We start from the raw sequence: 9622 nt of genomic DNA on the forward strand, positions 1-9622 counted from the left end.
TGAATACATCTACAACCACACGGAAAAGGAAATTGAAGAAGAGCTACTGACAAAGAACACATGGATGAATGAAGGAATCGACTCAATATTTAAGATTCCCAGAACAAAAATATTAAAAGTTACCTTTAAAGAAACAACAGCAGCAAAAAAAGCAACAGAGAAAGGCATCCTTGGGTTCCACATGAGCGTTCCTGCTCACACAATAAAAATAGAAGAATACATCCCCATCACTACATGTCTCAAATGCTACGCCATAGAAGACCACATTACTTCAAAATGCCCCAAACCTAAGGAATATAAGATATGTTCCGAATGCAGCTCAAATGACCATACATGGAGGGAGTGCAGCGCAAGCAACATCAGAAAGTGCATCAATTGCAAAGGAGAACATAGGACTCTTGCAAATAAATGCCCACAAAGGAAAAAAGCACTTGAAGAAAAAAGACAACAGTTGAAAAATAACAACAGCACTAAAACCTACAGCAATGTCACGTCAGCCAACAAGAGCATGGCAGCCCTCAATCTACCAGCATCTACTCCCACAATTGAAAAGGAAACAGCTGCAAAGTTGATGGCATGCTTAATGCATGCACATCTAATAAATTCTACAAACCCGGGAACATACAACGATGAATTCAATAGAGCACTTAAACTTAATAACCTTCCACCAATCATTCTTCCCAATAACCCCCCTTCAAAACAAATAATGAACCTTACCAAAGAAGTGCAAACCCCAGCATCTGAAGAGAACACACAAAACACTGAAAACGCACACCCACAGGGAACTCACAACCCATCACAACCCACCCATCAAGAGCAAGACACAAATGAAGACGAAATGGATATGCCACCACTAGAAAAAATGAAGAGTAGAGCAATCGGCTTCCAGATAATAACAAAAAAAAGCGAAGGGTGGCCAAAAGACACAACACTCACCTTAAAAAGTATCAGACAAGGAATAGACATCGGCCTATATAAATATAGATACACAAACCCAGTCAACACCGAGCAAGAAATACTACTCTATCTAATAAACAACGACATAGACCTATCAAACTGTTGGTGCACAATAGACGACACGCAGTTCAACAAAATACGGAACGGCCTGCACCAAGACCTCACTCCACCCCCCAACAAAGCCACTAAACACAGACACAGACACAGACACGCCTCAAAGTAATCACAACACACAACAAACACCGTTAAACGTTAAGGCCTTCACATTAAACAACACCACTAACAACAATGGACACGTTAAAAATCATACAACACAACGTTGCTCATTGGCACCCAAACAGACACAATTTTACCAACACCTATAACGAAATAAACGCTGACATCATATTAATAAACAGTCATGGAATCGGAAACAACAAAACAATACATATCCACAATTACACCACACACACAATTAATTCATCAGGATGGAAGTGCAATCCTAGTGAAATCTAACATAAAACACAAAATAACTAACGAATTTGACACCGACATATTACAAGTCACAATAGAAACTACTGCAGGACCAATAAATATCGCAACAACATACCTACCACCACGCAGACCCTACCTACCGATCACGGACTTCCACCGCCTAGCTTCCAACAACACACCAACATACATACTAGGAGACCTAAATGCCAAACACCCATGCTTAGGTACACATTCCACCAATACAGTAGGAAAAGGATTAGAAATGCTGATAAACAGAAACCAACTTCTAGGACCCAACTTTCCCACATACATATCACACAACACACAGACAACACCAGACATAATATTGGCAAACTCTCAAACATACCATAACTACACCGTCAAACAAGGTCCAACTACTGCCTCGGACCACCTACCCATCATATTCACCATCACTACACTACCAATAAGAATCCTGTCACCACCAAGACCCCATTACTAGGCAGCTGACTGGGATTCATTTCAAACATACATAGACCAACAGATGAAGCCTATATCAAACAACAACTTGAGCAAAGTAGAAATAGATACACACATCAGACACTGGTATGACACGATCCTCAACGCAATAAAATTATACATCCCAATGAAACACCAAAAAACTATTCAACACCCAATAACAAACCCAATAATAAAAAACATACAGTATACAATAAAACAACTCCTGCATAGAGCTAATATAACTGGCTGGGAACGCGAAAAATATAAGTACTACTCCACTCTCAAAACAAACTTAGTGCTGGAATGCAAAGCTCAACATAATAGGAATTGGGAAAACACTATAGACCAGCTAAGAAACCTATACAAAGACCCAAAGCAGTTCTGGAGCAAAATAAAGAGACTGAAGGAAAACAAAATTAACACTTCACCTTACATAAACCACAATAACCAAAAAATATATGACATTAAAGAAAAAGAAACAATATTCCGAAACATCTGGGAAAATATATTCACCATTACACCTGAAGAAAACATACTATTCCATCAAGAAACAGACAATGATATAAATAACTACATTACAGCCAACAGAGACCTATTTTCCCCATACCACACCTCGGATCTCAGCAGACTAAACAACCAAGAATACACCACAGCAACAATTACATTACAAGAAATCACCAACACTATAAAATCTTTCAAAAACAATACACCAGGGCATAGCAAAATAAATAAAACGATACTCACCAACTTACCGGAGTCTGCCCTAACAAAACTCACAGAAATCTTCAACCATACATACTCAGCCGGTTACTTTCCTCAAGCCTTCAAAACCGCACTAATTAAACTAATACCCAAACCAAACAAAGCAACCACAGACCCCTACAATTACAGACCAATTTCACTGCTAGAAGTACCAGGAAAATACTGGAAAAAATAATAAACAAAAGACTAAGAACTTACCTGGAGCATAACAACATTTTACCACCAGTACAGCATGGGTTCAGAGCCAATAAGAGCACAGACACCGCACTCGCTGTCACAACTGAAAAAATAGCAAACGCATTAGGAAACAAACAGCAGTGTTGTATAGTCCTCCGTGATGTATCAAAAGCGTTTGACAAGGTCTGGCATGAAGGACTAAAATATAAAATTCATAGTTCGAATATTCCTATTGTTCTTTCCAAAATTCTCTGCAACTTCTTAGACAACAGACACGCCTGCATAAATTTACAAACCTATCAAGGACCTACATTCCAAATAAAAAGTGGTGTACCTCAAGGAAGTTCCATCTCTCCAACGCTTTACTCCCTATAGACACACGACATACCTTCCCCATCACACGGTTGCGCCAACATAATTTATGCAGATGACATAACACAGATAATTACACAACCAGGACGATCCAGAAAAATGCTGGCAAAGAAAATTGAAAGAGAAATCACAAAAATAAACGAATTCGAAAATAAGTGGAAAATAAAAACAAATACCTCTAAGTTCACAGTGATTCCTCTCACAATAAATAAAACACACCCCATAACAATAAACGGAACAAATATTCCATACTCAAACAAAGGAAAAATTCTGGGAGTGCACATCAACACTAGAGGAATAAACATCCATATTAAGGTAGGCGCACACTTGTTCGCATCGTACGGACGGCACGCATTGTACTCATCGGATTGTTTTTGGGGTCAGCGCACATTGGTCCGCATCGTACGGACGGCACGCATCGGACGGATCGGATTTTCTGCGCACATTGTCGGCATTGGACCATTCACCACCCGCAGTTGTGAAGCTGAGTTCTCTCTGGAAGGACATACTCCATCCGCATCGTTCGTACGCATCGGATTGAATGCTCTTTCGGGGATCCTCGTCGGCATTGCCGATGTCCGATGCGTACGACGCGGTCAAATGCGCGCAGACCAATTTGAAATAATGTAAAGAATACTAAAATCCGATGCGTACGATGCGTGCCGTCCGTACGATGCGAACAAGTGTGCGCCTACCTTTAAACACATAAAAAAAATACGGCAAAAACAACACTATCAACTATCAGGCGATTCCAAGGACTATGCACAAATATAAAAACTCATCTCATAAAAGCCTGTGTCCTCCCAGTTATCACCTATCCACCGTACCCACTAAAAGCAATATCGAGATCAGCACCCATATCATTACAAACACTACAGAACCAAGCACTTCGATTCGCCTCTGCAGAACGTTACCCCTACACAAAGACTACAGAAGAACTACACCAAATATCCAATACATCACCAATAAATATCACCTTACACAACAGAGGAAATAAGATAAAAGAAAAACTAGTCAACAACCTACAAGATGAACTTTACAGATCACTTACCTCTGAGGAAAACCACTCTGAACACAGCTGGTTCAGAAAACCCTACTTACAATTGAGTAAAGATCAGCCACCACCACTTTACACGAGCACAACATAGGCATACTCACGCAAACACACTGCCTCATCCTTAGGCTCACACATGCACATGCATAAGCATCGGCGCGCACGAACGCATACATTCATATAGAGAGCGCGCACACACACACACGCGCACACACGCACACGCACGTATACACACACACACACACACACACACACACACACACACACACAGGAGAAACAATACTTACCCTACTTACCTTTCAATCCACACTTACCTGAGTACAGCATATGAGCATTCCAATAACCTGCAAAGAAAAACATAAATTAGACAACACACGTGAGATAAAAAAAATAAATAAATAAATAAAAAATAAAAAAAAAATTAAATTAAAAAATAAATAAATAAAATAAATAAATAAATAGTATAACACTGATATGTGATTAAACAAATAAATACCCAGCAAGGGGGATCGCCCCTCACCTATCTACCTTCTACTTTACTTCATCCTTTCACCCTAACTACATCTTCCTTTTCTATACTAGCTAAACTCTCTTTCACCCAACTGTCTATCCCCACAAAAAAAAAAAAAAAAAAAAACAGGAGTCGACAAAATTAATGTTTTTCTCTAGTATCCACAGATTGTCTATGCAGTGAACAAGCAACGAGGACGGCCCGGACCAGAGAGGACGACGAAGTTCAACATAATCATAAATGTTAAAAATTAACAATTAATGCAATATAAATGTAATTAGAGTGACATTAGGGGCTGCAGCACTACTCAGTCTATTTGTTAGGGCAAGTTGTGTTTCTTCTGGAGGTTGCTGTCCTACGAAATTGCACACTGGGAAAAAAAAAAAAAACTCTCTCTCTCTCTCTCTCTCTCTCTCTCTCTCTCTCTCTCTCTCTCTCTCTCTCTCTCTCTCTCTCTCTCTCTTGCACTAGGACAGATTCACTTCCCTCAGAAGTCTGTGTCATAGGGAAAGTTGTGTTTTCTGGTAGTGCATTTGTGGCTCCTGTGTCACTTTGTTTGCTTTTGTCACTTTGTTACTATTACTGTAAACTAGAAATAAGATTTGTTTTTGTTGTATCTGGACTGTCAACCAGACATATATAAAATCATAATGTAAATAAATATAGATAAAAAAAAAACTATAAATAAAAACAGTAACGTGGTCAATCCCACATCCTATCTTTCTCCAACTCTCTTTCACCCCTTCTCTTCCCACCCGCTTTCTCTTAGCTAGCTATCTTCCTCTCTTCATCCCCTTAATAAAAAAAATAAAAAAAAACAGGAGTCAGTCCGGACCTCGCTCTCTGTCACGGCGTGCTTTGTTCTCCCTCGCTCCACAAATAAACGCAACCAAGATTCTGGTGTCTGCTACGCTTCACACCCCAACAACATTATACCTTTTTTTTTCCATACATTCTTTAAAAATTCATCTAAATCCGTGACCTGGGAAAAAATGGTGCGGGAAGAGGGGGTAAATAAAAAATTCGGCCGTAAATAAAAATAAATAAATACGAACTTAATGACATGAAAGATCTAGCCTAAACATTTAATGTATAATAGTAATACGCTGTAGCGCTTTATTCATTAGTTATTGCTAGTTAGCTAACCGCTAATTACTCAAGGGTGGACACATTTGCCCATTGCTCTACCAGGCGTCTCATAATTATCCTCTCGTGCAGAAGTCTTGGTCGGGCGGCTGCGAACGGCTACGGTTCTGACTCACCCGGTCACTCTCGGTGAGAAAGTCACACAGGGCAGGGTGAGGAAAACACACTTTTCCTTATGTCCATATATTATACAATACACAAGTCATCGTGCAATACAGTCGCGACCCACAGGCAGGTACGGGGGCGGCACGCACTAGTCAGTCACTCGCAAGAACTCAACTCGCTTTTCCTTGTCTCCTTCCTCAAACGTCTTCTCACGTCGCGATCTCGATACTCTGTTTCTCAGTGCCACTGCCACCCACAGGGTGCCTCACAGCCTGACTCCCATGTCATCACCTCTGCCAGGCGACACCTATTCTAGCTTACAAGATATAAGTACGAGTCATGCAGATTATCAATACTCAAGGGTAAGGATAATTGCCATTTATACTCATACATACATTCACACTCACAGAACTACAATTAAAAGGTACCGTATAACAATTATTCCATGGTAAGCTAACCCTTACACACACACACACATACACACGGACACACTCATGACCCCAGAGCCTCAAAAGTCAAGCGATAGGTTTATGTCAGTTCTCTTTCTATTAGCGCTGTAGATAACGGCGCCAACCTCTGAACAGCGAGCAACACAACGCCGTTAGGTAGATCACTCACACATGTACTTACTCATATTATGTACTACTATGAGACTATCTCATACACACAGCAGGATCATGTGCTCGCCCCGTAGGGCTGCTACATATACGCGTTCGTAATATTATTATTATTATTATTATTATTATTATTATTATTATTATTATTATTATTATTATTATTATCGATATATCGTGATTTTCTTAGCATTGCATCATTATGATTTTATCATCATTATTTCCTCATCTTCCTCAATGAGAGAGAGAGAGAGAGAGAGAGAGAGAGAGAGAGAGAGAGAGAGAGAGAGAGAGAGAGAGAGAGCAATCATTTATCAATAAATGATTGATAAATGAAAATATAATTGTGTGAGCGTGATAGAAAAATAATGTGAAAAAAATGATTGGTTAGACTAAGGAATAAGAATTGCCCAACAGGAAAATGTAGATTCTCTCTCTCTCTCTCTCTCTCTCTCTCTCTCAAGGTCAATTTCTGTTTCCTTCTTTAGCATACCCTGACAGTTTAATATGTAAGGCAGTAACCCTCAGACAAACTCTCCACCTATGGTTACACAGAGACTAATGAGATAACACGTAATTTGCTGTTTCCATCAATATTACACCACGTTGCGCATTATTTCGGGAAAATAATAATAAAAAATAACTATCTAGCAACATTTCTTGAAACTCAGATTCCAGATAAGTGAAAGAAAACTATTAAAAACACCATCCATAGACCTATAAATAACCATAAACCAGCGATTTAGTACTGGTTATGATAAAGAATGAATTAGCAGTACCTTATGTTAGGCCATAATTATATGAATGAAGATTGTGTGTGTGTGCGTGTGTGTGTGTGTGTGTGTGTGTGTGTGTGTGGCAGCGGTGCATATTTATATCTGCGTGTGTTCCCAGAGCAGTATTGTGTTGAACTTGACAATGTCCAGTTATTAAACACTACAATTATAGTAGGTGAGTGTCCTGACAGACATTTTGGTGAACTTAAATAAGAGACCGACTGGTATATAGACTGACTGAGAGACAAACTGACAGAGCCATAAAGAGAGATCGACATACTGACAGACAAAAGGCATTGGCCGGCAGCACACCCTGTAAACAGTTCTGCTCTGAGTCTCAGTAGAGGGTACTTGTTGGCCTGTGTCTCATTCTTCATCCTACAGGCAGACATACGTGTTTATTGTTTTGACAGTGATAGATTTTGTCTCTAAAATGCTAGTTATTTTTAAGGAACATTAGCGAAAGCCATAATGTTGAAAATTTATTATCGTATATTACTTCGTAATGAGAGAGAGAGAGAGAGAGAGAGAGAGAGAGAGATTCGTTATGGAATGAAAGGAGATAGAATTATTGAAAAAAAAATCTATATGATAGAAATAATGTGAATAATTTCAGAAGATAACTCTCTCTCTCTCTCTCTCTCTCTCTCTCTCTCTCTCTCTCTTCATTATTGTATGATAAAAAAAAATATATTTAAGAAATTTCAGAGAGAGAGAGAGAGAGAGAGAGAGAGAGAGAGAGGGACGGACGCTCCATCATGGTATTATGGCACGGCGCGAAGAAAAAGAGTACTCTTGTATATATGTCTCTCTCTCTCTCTCTCTCTCTCTCTCTCTCTCTCTCTCTCTCTCTCTCTCTTAAACCAACCTAACCTGTGGTTCCCAGTGTTTATTTTACCTGAACATTACTGCAAATACCAAGTTAATTAATACAAGGGTTGCAGACAGTGTGATGAGGTCTTAAAGATTGTCCCAGGAATTACATTACATATCTCCTGCAACCACGCTCATATTCTGCCTCACTCTACACATCAAAATGCCTTTTTAGTTTCAGAGGTAAACTTCGTGCCTCGGGCTTGCTGAAGGCTTCTAAAATACGCAATAATACATCACAATGGTAGTACATTATAGTACAACATTTCTGAAGAAAAAAATGTTGGAATCACAGCAGTAAAACTTGCACAAGAAATTGAATACAAAGGCCAAAAATTACCAGTCCCTCAAAGTGTATATAATTCAAAGAATTTAGAAGAAAAAATAAATGAAATAAATAAATAAAAGTGCATAAACATGAAGCAACTTTCTTTACATCAGCTTTGATTATCTGCAACTATGAAAGACTAATGATAAATAAGAAAACTTGAGAACTTACCACATTTGGAGGGCACTCCTGCTTTCCAAATTTCAACTTGACCACCTGTCTTGTGGTCAATTTCTGGTTTTGATTGATATGTAGAGTGATTCCTAGAGTGGAGGCTAGTAATACTTGGTTTCCCTATCAGCCAGGCAGTTAATAGGGACTGCACTCGCTTAATATCCTTCATCAAATGCCATCATGCACTGCTTAACAAAACTATTCAATCTTCTGTGAATTACCAGACTAACTAATGTTTTGAATTATTTTCAATAAGTTGTTTGAATAAACTAAATCAGTTTCATAGTATTTGGCTGATAAAAAAATAAATAAATAAAGTTTCTCAAGTGAACATTTAGGATAAATTATAAATAAAGAAATAAATAGTTTAATGTGGGTGTACTGACTGGATTAATGGCCATGCACCATTAATGGCATGAGGAAAAAGTATATATTTATGTTGGATATCTTTATATGAGCAACAGTTCACGGTTTTACTTTCACCAGCAAGTACATGTGTATTCCAGTAGATCAGTGGTTCCCAGACTGGGGGCCATGGTCCCCTTGAGTGCCATGTAGCAGAATGTAGGGGGCCATAATCTGAGGATATGTTTATATAAAAGCAAAGGAGTTTAGCAGGTAGGCAGCCAGTGAAGGGAACTTACAGGTTCAGTACAAATGGCTTGTAGATAAATTGCTTTTTGGCACCTATCATTTTCATCAACTTATTCCTGTGAGCCTGTATTCTTTCAACTACTCCACATTAAAAGGAAAAATCACAACAGACTCAAAGTAAGGCATGACCTATGGTGTGCTTTAAGTCAAACAAAACCATGAATC

The 9622-nt window shown here is 38.9% G+C and overlaps 1 protein-coding gene across 2 annotated transcripts in view; it reads left to right on the plus strand.

The window, feature by feature from the left end:
* Positions 1-7471: 7471 nt before the first annotated feature.
* LOC135094621 (von Willebrand factor A domain-containing protein 5A-like) overlaps positions 7472-9622 on the plus strand; it is a 176448-nt gene continuing 174297 nt past the window's right edge. For both annotated transcript variants that reach the window (XM_063994871.1, XM_063994876.1), the window contains exon 1: positions 7472-7603. The gene's annotated coding sequence lies outside the window, so the exon portion shown is untranslated. The remainder of the gene's footprint in view (positions 7604-9622) is intronic.

Source organism: Scylla paramamosain, chromosome 46, assembly GCF_035594125.1.
Source record: "Scylla paramamosain isolate STU-SP2022 chromosome 46, ASM3559412v1, whole genome shotgun sequence".
NCBI classification, from domain to species: Eukaryota; Metazoa; Arthropoda; class Malacostraca; order Decapoda; family Portunidae; genus Scylla; species Scylla paramamosain.